The sequence below is a fragment of the Xyrauchen texanus genome, chromosome 2 (assembly GCF_025860055.1).
Source record: "Xyrauchen texanus isolate HMW12.3.18 chromosome 2, RBS_HiC_50CHRs, whole genome shotgun sequence".
Classification (NCBI taxonomy): domain Eukaryota; kingdom Metazoa; phylum Chordata; class Actinopteri; order Cypriniformes; family Catostomidae; genus Xyrauchen; species Xyrauchen texanus.
In genome coordinates, this window is record NC_068277.1 from 51045971 (window position 1) to 51061271 (window position 15301).

Here is a 15301-nt window from a genome sequence, read left to right on the forward strand (position 1 = left end):
ATCCTCTACAGAGACTGAGAGTGAACTAACCTCTGTGGCTTCAGCCACGAGAGCTCTCTCTTTGAGGGCAGTGTTATTTCCCTCAAAATGAGCATAACAATTATTTAGGTCATACGGGAAAGAGGCAGCAGTATTCACTGCATTTTTTTTATTCCCTTTGAAGTCTGTGATGTAATTATTTCCCTCCCACATTATTCTACAGTTTGTGGTGTTGAACTGTCCTGCAATCTTGTTTTGATTTGAGTTTTGTGGAAGGCATAACTGGCTTGTTTATGCTCCTCTGCATTCCCAGAATTAAAAGGTCCTTGCATTAAGTGCTGCACAAACATCCATGGTTTCTGGTTAGGGTAGATCTGTATTGTTTTGGTCGGTACTACATCCTCTATGCACTTCCTGATGAAACAAGTTATGCTATAAGGGTATACCTCGATGTAATCATCGGTGAAAAGGAATATCTCCCAGTCCATGTGATCAAAACAGTCTTGTAGCATAGACCTGCACTGGATCATACTGAGGGCGGGTGCTTCCTGTTTCTGCCTATAAGAGGGCCTGTAAGTGGGCAGAGGCAGAATGGAAGAGTGGTCCGATTTGCCAAATGGTGGGCGGGGGTGGGATTTTTAGCCATTTTAGCCGGAAGGGAGAGTAGCAATGGTTCAAAAATCCAGTTCCCTCGTGTGTTGAATCTGATGTGTTGGTAGTATTTCGGTACTATTGACTTGAAGTTGGCTTTGTAAAAGTCCCCAGTCACAATAAACGCGGCCACAGGGTGCATGGTTTCCTGTTTGCGTATACTCCCATACAGTTCCTTGAGTGCCCGGTCTGTGGCGGCTTGTGGATGGATGTACACAGCAGTGATAATGACCGCTGTGAATTTCCTCAGTATCCAGAATGGTCGATACAGAAGCATGATAAATTCCAGACCAGGAGAACAGAAAGACTTGATACAATGTATGTTCCTTTGATCACACCAGGATTTCTTGATAATAAAACATACACCACCACCTCTGTTTTTACCTGAGAGGTCTTTCAATTTATCCGCTTGGTGCACAGAGAACACTGCAGGTTTGATGGCTGAGTCTGGAATCTCCTCAGACATCCAAATTTCTGTTAGATAATGGCAGATAATGCAACAGTCCCTTGTCTTTCATTGGAAAGAGATCCGCACTCACTAGCAGAGCTTATTGTCCAGAGACTGAACATTTACCTGTAGAATACTGGGTAGCAGGGGTAATTTTGCATGAAGTCTTAGTCTGATGAGAACGCCGGCTCTCCTTCCCCTTTTCAGGCTGCGTTTCCACGGCCGGGCTTCCCAGACAAAGGGCTCCACTGTCGTGTTTGTAAACACTGGGTCAGCATTGTGGTATTTAAAGTCCGGTTTTCAGTGTGTTATTTCAGAACCAATGTCACAAAGTGATTGTCTATCGTAGACAATAAGGCACACAACATTCAAGACAAAAAACATACACATTTTTGACAAAACAAACAATAAACTGCAACATTGAGTAGGAGGTTGCAACGCATCAGCCATACTCTGCGACATCTTGAGCACAATGAAATATTAAGTTATTTTGGGCAGCGAATTGGGCAGGTTTTTGGCAGGGTCACTGATTTTTTTATTTTTAAATAAAATCTCCTCATTTCCCTTCTCGATATTGTTTCTGTTATTGTTTGCAGAGAAGAAAATTCATTATACATTAATTCTAGTCAGGGCCGGCCCAAGCCTTTATGGGGCCCTAAAGAGGATTTGATTTGGGGGCCCCACGGTGCTGCCAATATGATTGAATATTGTCAATCTAACACACCCCTTATCAATTTTATTAGTTGTAGCTTTCTTGCTTACAACATACCAATGTTTACCTGGCATGCTTTTACCCTTCTACGGTTTTAATTGTAATAGTAGCACACCAATATTTATCCAATCTTGTTGTCTCTGTTACCAGTTTTGTGGACTTCCTAGAGAACAACTTGCACCAGAAGCTGTAGATTGCATAATTTATTTTTGAATAAGTTAGCCAGCTCCACTTACATTTTTCCCCATTAATTAATTTTCTGTAGGTGTAGTGGTAGTGGAAACTTCAGCCATCAGGTTTTTCAGGGAATGTGAAGTTTTCCTTTATAGGCAGTGGCCCTCTACTTACCAGATCAGACCTTTCTGAGTTGGACAGGATAGATGACCACTCAGCTGGGTCAACTGGAGGAGCTGCTGATCCATGGTGTAGGCTGAAATTTGCTAAGGGGGTAGATGTGACATCGATCCCAATGACCACAGAAGTAGAAGGACCTATAAGGAAATTACATTAATAATTATAATTACAAATATTAATCTTAGGATATTCTACAGTAAACTGAGCAAATACAAAGGCTTCTGTGCCATTAACTTGCCACATCCGCTGAGGTTGAAACAGACATGGAAGGAACAGTAGGATCAGTGGATGCAAGTGCTGGGAAGTGCTCCTCGCCTGCAGAGGATGGACCTGATGAAAGATTAATATAATAATAATAATAATAAAAAGCCATGTTAGATGACATCTTAGAAGGTAATGTAACTGTCTGTCAAAACAAAAAATGTCTCACAAAAGGCATGGTTTATCCATATAAATATATTGATCTGGGATTTTTGAAAACTCACCTGCTGTATCATCACCAGATGTAGCATTGGCACTTGGGGCAGGTGGCATTGGTTGTGCCCCTCCTTTTTCAACAGTGCTCCTAAGGAAGTTTCATAAGAGTACATATTTGACATAACAGAATGTTATTTTAACAACATAAATTATTATACACAGCAGCAAACAACACCCAAAACAACAACTCTTAATCTATAACTAGCTAATTGAGGCATAATGATATTGGAATATAATAGCAAAGACTAATGTAAATAATGTTAAGTTGTTATCAGTACCAGGTTTATGGAACAGAAGCTTATTTTTATTACAAAAAGATATACCCAGGAAAGTTATTTTTACACAGAAGACAAAAACTTTCATCTAAAACTAGCTAAGTAATATGTTGTACTATGATATATTATGATGTCAAGGCTATTTACGGAAGATTAATCAAACTTTCCTAAAAAAGAAGATATGCTACATAGGCTATGTTAACTAACTAGCCAGGTAACGTTAGCTTGCAACATAGCCTAGCTACTTAACATACTTTTATCTTGCTGTTTTTTTCTCTTCCTCTGTTTTCTTCTTTTTCCTTTTCTCTGCACCAGAGGATATGCCCTTTTTTGTGACATTGCTGTTTTGCTTTCTGACTGTGCTATCATCCTGCAGCCCATCAACATAATATTGCATTTAATATTGCGTTTTTGTATAATTACCATTGTCCATTGACATAGTATATAAAAAAATGAAAAAAAGCTGTAATTTAATTTGCTCTTGGGGGCCCCCTGGTGGCCACGGGGGCCCTAAGCAGCCGCTTAGTTTGCTTATGCCTTGGGCCGGCTCTGATTCTAGTCTTTAGCAAATCAGAATAAAGATTTCTGGTTACCATGGCAATGATGTCATGTGCTTGGCGCTCATGCTCTATGTCGTCCTGTCAGTCAGTGCAAATGCTCAAAATAATGCAAAAATGAGTTTTCAACAACGAGCTGAAAGAAGCCTATCCATGACTTCATGCAACACATGAAAATGTAAGAGGGGTGTTTTCTGAATGTTCATTGTCCCCTCAAGCACAGAGGTAAATCAGACAATTGTCACATTCTGACAGCTACACTGCACTTTTTACATAATACAAGCACTTAAGGAATATTCCGGGTTCAATACAAGTTAAGCTCAATCAACAACAATACATTTTGACTTGTCACTTATTTTCTTTAAAAATCAAACATCGAGGTTACAGTGAGGCACTTACAATGGAAGTGAATGTGATAATCAATATTATGAAACAAATGCTGTTGATTGAGCTTAACTTGTACTGAACCCAGAATATATTCTTTAAATGTTGAGATGTGGGGATTGTATTTTGAATTTTAGGTTCCAGTGTTTTGAATTTTGTGTTAAAATGTGTTCCTGACATGACAAGTCTACTCATAATTACACATGCAATATGAAATTATATGGATAGAAAAGCTACATGGATATTGTAAATTAAAAAAAAGCTAAAATGTGGTTAAATGGTCAAAATACTAAATATAAAATCAAATATACATTTTCACAATCTGTATATTGCAGAAGTTTGCATACCCTTTTGTTTTAGACCTATACGCTTTCAAACCCCTTTCAGAATGTACGCAAATATCAGAGATAAGATTGAATATTGTATGCAGTACTGCCCTTCAAAAGCTACATTACACAAAATATACTGTACTTTACACAAATCCTCCTGTTCAAAAGTTTGCATTCCCTTGGTTCTTGTGTTGCCTTCTTGAGCATCAATGAATGTTTGCATCTTTTGTGTCCATCAATTGTCCTAAGTGTCAAACGTTTGATGTCTATATAATTTAGCCACTGTTGGGAAGAACTCAAATGTAAAGAAGATGCTGGGAAACCAAAGAATGTACAGTATTTTTCTTGAGAAAAGTGGACAGCTTCACAGCTCAGGACAAAACAGGGACTCATGAACAATTATTACACAAACAGTCATTAATCATAGAGAAGGCCAGTAGCTCTAAAGCTGGCATACAGTCTGCCCCATGAATGCGCACAGGAGATCAATTGTTGGTAAAGAGTTTCACTTAATAATACATCAGATTTTGGTTTGCTTCTCACCAAACCTTATTGTATTCTTTCAGAGCAAGACATGAGTCACATAAAAAAATTTGTTAGACTTCTGAATTATATTTTTGTGTTCATTTGAAGCTTGAAGAAGAGGTCACCATAAACTGCCATTGTATGACATCACTGAGCACAATTATTATTATTATTTTCTTTTCACAATTTCTCCCTTTGTGTTAAGAAAAGAAAGAAAATCATATGGAGCTATAACAACACAGGAGTGAGTAAACAATTACTGAATTTTCATTTTTAGTGAACTAATCCATTTGGAACCAAGGTAATGTAAACTTTAGAACAAGATTGGGAGGATGTGGGAGCCGGACGAACCATCAAAGTAATATTTAATGAAAACTTAAACAAAAAGACACACACACACACACACACACACACACACACACACACACGTTGTGTTTCCATGTTTTATGGGGACTTTCCATAGACATAATGGTTTTTATACTGTACAAACTTTATATTCTATCCCCTAAACCTAACCCTACCCCTAAACCTAACCCTCACAGAAAACTTTCTGCATTTTTACATTTTCAAAAAACACAATTTAGTATGATTTATAAGCTGTTTTCCTCATGGGGACCGACAAAATGTCCCCACAAGGTCAAAAATTTCGGGTTTTACTATCTTTATGGGGACATTTGGTCCCCACAAAGTGATAAATACACACACACACACACACACACACACACACACACACACACACACACACACACACACACACACACACACACACACACACACACACACACACACACACACACACACACACACACACACACACACACACACACACACACACACACACACACACACACACACACACACACACACACACACACACACACGGCAGCTGCATGTGGCACTCTCGCTCTCGAACTGCTACATCCTTGTCTGCTACATGGCTTGTCTTTATCCCTCTCCTTGGCTGATTAGCTCGATAGGGGGCTGGGCTTATTACTGTTTTCAGCTGTCGCAGAGCAGTTTGCAATTATAAGGACATATTGGAAATTTATGGCAAGCGATCACTAATGATCATCTGTTGATGATGATGGTATAGTGTTGATGAAATATGACAATGTTTACTTTTAATTGTCTATATTGTAATATGTTGTAGATTATTGTGTCTACATTTTATTTCCCTTTTCTGTTTGAATGAGCAGCTAGAAGCAGTGAAGCGCATACATTTCAAAATAAGAGCATTTTTTATGTATTTATTTATTTTTCTTAAAATAAATTATTATTTATTGGTATATTGGTTGCACCATCAACAGCATCTGGAATTGTATTCAATTTGAGCTCTTGTAGCCTCTATCTAGCCCTCCCTGTCACAGGAAGGAAAGGCTAGGAATATTTACTATAGGCTGCCAATTTTAAAAACTTTTCAACACTATTATTTCAACACAATATCATATCAGAAAAATCCAACATTAGTCAATTTATATTAATTTCTACAATGGTGTATACACCAATTTTAAAGTGATATATGTGTAAAACATGTTTTGAGTATTTTATACTTGCATATAGCCTACCCTGTTTTACTGATAAGCAATGTTAAGGCCATGTTGAATGTGTTCCCCTGCCTGTTTAAGTAAGAGTCTGTGATATATGATTTATTTTGAGATTGTGTGGGTTTGTTTTTGTATGGGGATACGGTATTGATTTTATTTGTTCAGGTCTTTAAAAAGGTCTTAAATTTGATTTTAAAAACACTGCAGCAAACCTGGTGATTTGTCTTCTTACACCTAAACATATGCTTTCATTCTGAAACCACTTTGAAGTTTGTTCATCAGGAAACTAATCATAAAATATAGAGGTGTTTTTGTTACATGTATATTGACAATAGTTTTTTCTTAGTGCCATCCCTCTTGTTGTCACAGTCTGTCTCCCTCATGTTTCTTAGGATTCTTATTTTGAAGTGTTTTCCCAGACTAAATTTCCCAGCATGCACTGCCCTCATCACTGCCATCTGTTCCTGATTGTTCTCACCTGTTTTCCATTCCCTCATTAGCTTTTGTTTGTATAAATATCCTTTAGTTTTTGTATTCCTCTGTCAGTTGTGGTTTGTTGTTGTTTTGGGTTCCCAGTTGTTGTTTTTCTGTCATGTTTTGTTTTATTAACTTCTTCCCAATCCTGTAAAATAATCAAGGCATACCCAAAGTAAATTTAAAGCTGTTCTTGAACCGTTTGGAGTACATGCATGGTTTTGGTCACATTTGAAAGGGGACAAGGGGACTGAAGATTTTTCCCCAGCAGTCAGAATTACTGTAAGTGCTACTGGTTTTGAGTAATAGAAGTTTGAACACAATTAAATAGAAGTTTGTTTTTCCGCCTGAAATTTTTTTTTGCATACAGATGCCTGCAGATGACTATAACTTGTAGCTGTTAGCTTGAGAACACAATGGGATCACAGCAGGAAGCCTTACCTAGTCCAAGTTCAAATTCTATGTCTAAGGGTACACCCAGGCGTTTTACAAAAGTGCCTTTTGGATACTCCAAAAGGACCCTTTGGTAACCTAGGACAAAAAGGCTACTACTTTTGAACGCTTCAACGTACAGTCATAATTTTGGGCTCTAATGAAAGATGACACTTAGAGCTATCATATTCCATATCCAGATCCACTATTAGTTTTGCTGACACAGAGTAACTGATGCATAAACACATTAGAGTGCCTTTTCCCTTCTTGAAACTAAATATTGTGCATATAAAAGAGTCAAAACTAGTGCTATGGTGGACAATTTGTTTATATAAAAAATACACAACAAACTATTTACATGAATTTTTACACAAAGTATTTACAAACCATTATAAAATTGTGCATGTTTCTAGCAACATGCCAGTCATTGTAGCAGTCACATTTGGGTACAAAGCACAAAGGCACATCACAGGAAGAGTACTTCACTGGTGTCTTTGCATGACACTGCCTGCACTTCAGACGACCAGCGGTGCAAGATTTGGTGATGTGCAACGGCCTGTGATGTGCTCTTCGTGGAGCAGGAGATACGGGTCTGGCTGTGGAGTGAGACCCCAACTCTGCCAGCTCCTCAGCAAGGGTCTCTCTGAAAGCCCTCATCTCTTGATGAGGTGCTGTCCTGCTGCTCCACTTTATGTGGCCCGCATCATGATCTGATTCAGTGAGAATAAATAAATGTAATTTACAAAGCTAGACACAACTTTTCCATCTTTTCTGTATTCTATATATATATATATATATTAGTTTTTCTTTTTGACTGTGTAAATATGTATTATTGTATGTATATTTACTGTAAATACTGTATACTTTGCCAATGTACTATGGAACAAATAGATGGGCCTACCCCTCCCCCACCTCCCCGCATTGTAACAAATAGACTCGCAAACACAACATATATTCTTATTTTCAACTTATATTTATTGATTTATTTATATATATATATATTTCGCGTCCATTTATATATATATATAAATACATATTTACAGTAAATATACAAAACATCTATACAGCATGTCAATAGATCTGAAACAAACAATGAACTAAAACCTCACACACGCACAAACAAATACAAAAAACACGCACAAACGGTTCAAACACTCACTGAGGAAACACACGACAAAGGGTAATTACAAAATGTGTATTCATTATTCAAACTAAAGCTTATTTATGCGGAATATACAGTAATATATGTTATAAAACACAAGAAAACACTTACTTGTCCACAGCAATGTCTCATCTCTCCATAAACATTTCCTCTGCCTCCGAATTATCCGTATTGTTTTCAGAAATTTCATCTCCAAACTCTTAATTTAACCTTCTTATATCACATCCTGGGGTGAAAATCCTGTTTTTCGCGTCCGTTTCACCATATTTAAATCGCCAAATGTGTAAACAGTTCCAAAACAGCTTTCCAATACTTTTACGCACAGACGCACAAAACACTGGGTAATGGCAAGGCAATTTTATGCACACACATTACAGAACCATGCTCTAATCGTCCCACTAAAGCCGCATATCACTGTTTTCAGAATTTCATTGGCTATACGATGCATCAGTCATTTCCACTCTTCGATGTAATTGGTTTGATCAGTAAACAAAGGAAAGTGGGTATGCCCTTACATTCGACACAGACTGTGGTTGGGTATTGAAGGCTTTGGACAGGACATGGAAGCTCCTATTGGGTCAAATGAGGTGTCAATCGAAAGGTCAGAGTGCGTGCTTCCATTTTGATACCGGATATAGGAAATGTTTACATCTGAACTGAAGTTATTACCGATAATATGTGAAAGATGAGGTACAGCTGCCAGGTGCTTTGAAATGATGCAACAAGAGTCTGTGGATATTTATTGATGTAATAATGTGATTTGGACTAAACATTTTACTTGATTTGATCATTTGGACATTTGACAATGAAACAACACCGTTTTTGTCGGGAAGTTATGGATCAGTTGAATACTATGAGGCTTCATAGGTGAGTTGCCTAAATTTTGTTATTGGTTGTTTATATGTTGGTGGTCTGACAAAGATATAGATTGCACCTGCTGTTGTGATTGTATCTTAAAATGGTTTATATCAATAGAAAATCAAGAAATGTAGCTTTCCAAAGATATGTGGCATGTGTACCAATGTACACACAGCAGTTTTGTTTATCGCATACTTTTATTTTGTACATTTAAGGGCCCGTAACTTTATGGTCCTGTCTCAGTCCATAAAGTTAAAGCCTGCACATAGATCCTACGTCTCCTGACTCATCTCAGCAAACATTCGTTACAGAAGAACTGACCAAACATGGATCTAGCGGCTGTCCGTATCCTGCTTCTCAAGCAAGGGGACTGTCCAGTTGAGGATCACTCCTGTCAGTTCTTAGAACTAGTGAAAATAGTTCACTATCTAGACCGCTCTATGGTGGTTTTCTTCCGGAGTGGCCTGAATAGTGCTCTGAAGGAACCGATGCCTCCGGCTAATCCTCATTGGACGCTCAGTGAATATGTTGAGAAGGATCTGGAACTTTGCGGTTATGGCAGGAACCGTGGGACAAAACATGCATCCACGGTTCCTTGCTCCAAGCCTTCCACGGCTCCTTCGTTCACGCCTGCCACGGCCAATGAGCCAGCACCCACGCCTGCCACGGCCAACGCTCATGCCTGCAGCCTCAACCATCCCAGAGCCAATGCCTGTGGCCTCGCCCGCTCACGTAACTACGCTCCCAGCTGTTTGGTAAAGGAGAAGAAGGAAAAGAAAAAGAGAAAGGAAATTATCGCTATGACTAGTGTTTTAGGACATTTCCAATGACTTAAAACATTAGAATATACCATGGTTACAACATGTGCCTGTTTTTATAGTAAAAATGTCAGGTTTTTGTCCTTAATACACTTTTGTATGAAATTACCAATATTCAGCCATGTAACTCTGTGTGTGACAAGCTGATAGGTTATTTGACTTGTTGGTGGGTAGCCAATCATCTTGCATCTCTCTCCTCATGTTTTATTATAAGGGCTCAATTTTGCAGTTACACTGGTTTCTCTGCAGTGCACTGTGAGTTTTTTCACTATTAAGATTAGGCTCACTCTATTCTCTTTTGGGGGAACAAATATGCATTTAGCTGGTGGCTGTTTGAGTTCAGGTTTTCATTTATGTTATCAATTCATTAATTTTAAATACTGCTCTCTCTAATAGCTTTCCAAGCGGTAAAATCTCACCTTTATGAGAGTCGTTGCTTTTCTCCAATCTTCATATCATTAGGAAGTTTGGATGTTCTGAATTTTGTGGCTGCCATGCTGCGTTGACCCATATATTACTCTCGGTTTACAACAGCATTTGCATGTCAAATTCCCTGTAGCGGGCTTTCAGCATACATGTACATCGATTTATGCATAGGTATACACTCTAATATACCCACAATAGCCCCATTATAAATTTATATCAACAAGTAATCTTTATTCAGGAGAACCCTGACTTTATTTAGAAATGTTTTACATCCTGTAGCTTATTCCTTAAGCATGTTCAACTCACACAGATGTCATTATTTGACATACAAATCACAATAGTGGTGACAACCGAAAATAACTGTAACGCTTGGGGAATGTGGGGAAATGAGGCAAGAGAGAGTAGATCTAAATGCGGAAAACGTTTAATAAAAATCCAAGGAAGATAGCATTATATGGAAGGCAGGAACTTAAGTAAAAACAAAACATTACAGCCATTTGTAGTAACATACGGCCCAGAACTGACAAAGGACAAGAGAACATGATGGCATGTGCTGTACTATACATAAGACTGTAGGGTTTCTTGGTTCAGGTTTGGGGAATGTACAATTAATATTAATGATTGTAATCAATGATTAATCATACGGTTTGAACCAGATACCAATACATTCTAAATTGCCCCAAAACAGGTGTTATATAGCCCAAAAGTCTGCTTCAGATATATATAGATAATTAAACACAACGAATTATAATTAGGAATATACATCGTATGCAGACAGGCTGTATTAATTTTCGGAACACCTTAATGGAATTAACCCGTACCGCAACTAACCAGTTCGTCCAGCAAACCACTTTGCTAAATACTCGTGATCAATTCTCCAGAAGGTTTATTCTTAGTATAAGCCTACTTAATCAAAGCACGTTAACTTACTTTGATAATATCAGCTCGTAGCTTTAGATCGCACATTAAAGAGGCTTTGCTTTATGACCAACAAACACAGACAATCAAGCATATATTTGGGTTTAATACAAGGAACTAGGATATATCGCTACACTTAAACAAACATAGAACACATTTAACAACAAACATTTAACATAGAACAAACAAAGTAAAACAGTAAGGAAAAATAAAGAGATTTCAGGGATAGCAAACTTGTTACAACAGTTAAACCTTAAGAGCCAGCAAGGGAATTACACTCTTTAACGCATTTGAATTTAGATGGAATAATACTTGCAAAATGGACCTTTGTGTCGCTGAACAAGGCTGCGTGTGTGCGTGAATGTCCTCGTTGCGTCTGTGAGCTGGAGGGTTTCTGTTGGTGCTCCCCGAGCGTGGATCGCTTGCGGGAAGTTCAACGCATCTTAGGAGTAATGGTTGAAACTGAGAGAGAGTCCTTTCACCCGGGAGGATATCGGACTGCTCCAAAAACGTAGAGTGTTGAGCTTTGTCCGGAGACAAGAAAAAGACTGAGATAAACGCCAAATAAAACAAAAGACATGTCTGACGAGAGTTTGAAAAAAAGTTGAAGAAACTTGAAGAGGTTCAGAAGAGAAAGTAAGAGAAGAGCGGAAGAGGAAGAGAGTGATACCGCACCAAATCCTGACTTTTAAGGTAGGGAGGTCACGCCTCCTTTGGGAGGAATGACCCAATGAGGCTCCACAGTTTTGGCGCGAGGTGGTTCCCTTTGTCTTGTCAAGGCTACTCATTTGCCTAATTTATGACAGAGTCCTGGATGTGGTTTGAATCACTCAACAGATGGTAAAACATAGCAGAATACATTTTAATGTAACCTTATATATATATTCATCTAGGGCAAGTCGTAAGGTTTAATTTGATACCAAAAAACTTGTATTTGGTACACTTAAAAGTGAATATATATTTTAAGACCCTTTATATAAGGCCTCAGAGTTTAACTACATAACTAAACAATCTTAACTAGTTTGATATAACAGCAGAAATACCCAAGCATACGGGAATAAAACATATTTCCTTAAAATAAGCCATTTCTTTGGTTTTAAATGGTATGAACGTGTATAGATTTTCAGTGTGTAGATGGCGATATCACTAGTGTCTCTGGAGAGGCTCTTTGGGTTGTAAAAACGTCAAGAAGCATTCTAACTCCCAGACTTGCTGGCGCTACCTGGTGATTTAGATGGGTTAATCACAGGGTGTGGGGGTTTTAGGATCCTTTGCACAAATGTGTGCATTGCATTCAGAATTAATGAATTCATGATTTTCCGTTCATACTCTACAAGACTAAGAAGGATGATGGCATACACTTGTGAAACAATCATGGATGGAATCAGGAAATTAGGAACACAGACAAGACAAGGCCAAATACAAACTTAAAAATTTTAACATAAATGTCTTTGCACACATATGGACGATGACGACGTAATAGAACCCTCTCCATAAAGGGTGACTCCTGCCACCCAAAGATGGATGATTTGGAGGTCAGAGCAAAGCAGTTAAGAGGGCCAGCAGACCAGAACAGAGCCGATGGATGATCAGGAGGCCAGGACAGTACTGGCAGAGGGTCAGGGGGCAGAGCTGCTTGAGGCGGAGACTCCGGGGCAGAGCTGCCATGGAGTAGGCTAAAGGAAAAGGGGAAGGCTGAGCCACAGGAGGAGGAGCAGACGGAGCTGCTTGTTGAGAAGTGGGCGGAGCCACAGTAGGCTTAGGATATTGAGTCTCAGGAGGCTGAGCCAGAGGAGGCAGAGGCTCAGGAGGCAGAGCAGCTGGAAGTTCAGGAAGCAAAGCTGCAGGAGGATCAGACGGCGGAGCCACTGGAGGCTCAGGAAAAAGCGCTACAGGAGGCAGAATGGGTGGAGCCACAACAAGCTCAGGAAATTGATTCTCTGGAGGCGGAGCCATAGGGGATAAAACAGTAGGTGGCTCTGGAGATGTTGGAGGAATATCAGAAGAAGAAGCGGGCAGAGCCGCTAAAGTAGGAATAGACAGAGCCGACGGAGAAGGAGTGGGTGGAGCCGCTGGAGAAGGAGCGGGTGGGGCAGCTGGAGAATGAGCAGGCGGAGTTGCTGGAGGAGGAGCAGGTGGAGCCGCTAAGGGAACAGTCTCAGTGGGCTGGGAGTCTTGAGGGGCACTGGGGGCTGGACAGGCTCGTCAACAGCCTCAGGAAACTGGACAGACTCATTGACAGCCACTGTGGTCAGGAGCACGTACAGCGACTGGGAAACAAACTGCTTCCGTGGCCAGGTACGCTGTCAGCGACTCTGAAACCATCCCTGGGGCCGGGAGCCCTGGCAATGACTGAGAAACGGCCTCCGTTGCTGGGAGCACAGGCAGTGACAGTGGAACAGCCTCCATGGCCATGGCCTCTGTTAAAGGGAGCTCGGAGACCACTGGAGCGAGCTCTGAACTTCAAACTAAGATTACTCAAAAATATCAACATAAAACTCTTTGCAAGCATAAAGACAAAGGAGATGGTGACACGAAAATAACATTGTACAGTATTGATCTAAAATATTTAATTGAACCTGAAAATGAAATCAATGAGCCTGTGTGTTATAGTAGTGTGTTATATGCAAATTTTGATGGGCCATTCTGAGCCAGGAAGTCTAGGGACAATTTTTAATCCTAGTCCACCCCTGCTCTTGTTGTTTTATTGCATGACTCTTCTAGCTTTACGATCTAAATCTTTTGATTCTCTACTAGCTTGTTTTATGTTTTGTTGCAAGCTCTTGGCTTATTGATTTTGCAGCAGCCTCTGTGAGATATTGTTTTAATATCTTCTGCTCTTTGTCATTTTACAGCAAGCTTATATTTGAATCCAGGATTGCCGTAACATTCTATGCCAAGTCTTTTAATCTACATGATTTTACAGAAAAATGTATTATCTAGGCCTAAGGGTGTATTCACACTTGGCAGGTTTGGTTTGATTAAAACAAACTCTGGTGTGATTGCTCTGTTAGTGCAGTTCATTTGAACAAGTGTGAATGCTGCCATCTGAACCTTGGTGCACACCAAACAAGCAAACCGAGACACCTGAATAGTGGGTCTCAGCCCGCTTCCAAACAAACTCTGGTGCGGTTCAATTGTAAATGAATGCAGCATGGACCAAATATGTGTAAAAAGACCAAAAACAGGAAGTAATTTGCCTAGTAGTGACCTCAAACATCCCTGGTTCTTCTCATCATAGGAGCTGGGGCTCAGTGGTTGAGTCTCAGGGTTACTGACCAGAAGGTTGGGGGTTCAAGCCCCAGCACCACCAAGATGCCACTATTGGGCCCTTGAGCAAGGCCCTTAACCCTATCAGCCATATCATGGCTGACCCTGCACTCTGACCCCAGCTTAGATGGGATATGTGAAAAACTAATACCTTTCACTGTATATATGCAAAAAACTGTGTTTATAATGTGTGACCAAAATAAAGGATTCTATCCTATTCTATGTTGCCCATTACAGTTCGGTACAGGTGTTGGAACCACGGTCAGCCAACGTCCAACGTCATTTCCTGGTGATGTTTGTTTTTTGGCTGTTTTAACCTTTACACATTTTATTAGCTCTTCATTTGTTGTCAGCTACTAAAAATACCACCATATATACATATATAAATATAACGAGCACATTTCACCCAGCAGCCAGCATTGTTTTGGATGTTTGGCAAGATCCGTCGCAAAATATACATCATAAAAGCTGTCCAATCAGGTTGTGTTTTACTTCTGCATCATATCCTATCATGAAATTTGTTTATTATTACATGCCTATTGAGAATCCATCAATATTTCTCTAAATGTGCACACATTTGGACACTCAATTGGAATCCTGCAAGAGATAAATCAAAGGGAGTTTACACTAAACAAAGGCATATGTCATTATTACTACCATTTTGATGTTTTGATACTGTGTGCTGACATAAATTAAGACATTTCTCTC